The following is a 1256-nucleotide window of genomic DNA, read 5'->3' as shown; positions in this document are numbered from 1 at the left end:
CACAGGTAAAGACTATTATTTAAATGTAATTCTTTCACTAGTAAGATACATCCCAAATCTTCCATTTTTGTTTTGAAAGTTTCATAAAGACACAATGTGAGGAAGAAGAGAGCGATATCTTTAAAGACAGATTCACTGCAGCAAGGATGAATCTCGCATCGGATTTTGGACTCAATCTGCTGCTGAATCTCTCGGAAGCCAGAACTCGTCGGCTGGAAAACATATCTATATACGTACGTACACAATGTGCATACGTACGTGTACATACGTACACAATGTATGTATGTATGTATGTATGTATGTATGCATGCATGCATGCAATTTAAGTATGTTTGAAGTATACTAAAGTATACTTTTTTTCACCTGGGAGGCCATTTCTAAGTGTGAAACATCTAAACTCTGCAGCTCTGGAGTAACTATTCCTGATTTAGTTCTAGAGAACTTTAAACTGCAACATGACCAAAGAGCTGTGCACAAAAATAATAAAACAGCAACTACATAAAGCAACTATTAGCAAGTAAAATCCTAATGTAAAAATGGGAAAAAACATCACATTTTAAATAAACATACAAAGAAATAAAAAGTTAAATAATTAACATTTTAAAAGTGAAAATATTTAATGAAAGAAGTTTTAAGAAAATATTTTAAAATGGGTTAAACTAATTAATGGTAGCTTCTGCTTGCCACAAATTTTACATAAAAATGATAGAAAATGTTCCTCTTTTGCAGTTAAGTTTTAATTTTTAACACTTTTTACAGGGTAACATAAAGCTATGAAAGACAATTATCTTAAAACATTAACATAAGAATCACCTGCAAAATAAAATAGGAAGTGCAAAAAATATGTATTTTCACTGTTGAAATGAAAATCTAAATTACATGTTTATTGTGTAAAAMCTTTCAAAAAATGTAAAATGACAAAAGTCTCTGAAAATGTTATAGTAACATCTGACAAAAGTTATAATGTGTTAGCAATGCTAAAATACGTCATTCAATACTTTATTCTTACGTTTTTCACTGATAATATTACATCAAATTAAACAGAAAAGAAGGTTTGCATCATCAAATATGATAGCCTTACTAAYTCAATAATCACCRTCCAAAGTATTGTATTAAATAATTTTTACTTATTTCTATGGAGCCAGGAATATTTAACTAAGCTGTTATTAAATGATGCAAACTTTTTCTAGAGTAGTTATTTTATTATTCATTTTATTCTTCAGCAGTTACATGAGGTGAGGTTCATAGCTGGTGAG

This window comes from Poecilia reticulata, linkage group LG3 (assembly GCF_000633615.1).
Source record: "Poecilia reticulata strain Guanapo linkage group LG3, Guppy_female_1.0+MT, whole genome shotgun sequence".
NCBI classification, from domain to species: Eukaryota; Metazoa; Chordata; class Actinopteri; order Cyprinodontiformes; family Poeciliidae; genus Poecilia; species Poecilia reticulata.
This window is presented reverse-complemented; position numbering follows the sequence as displayed.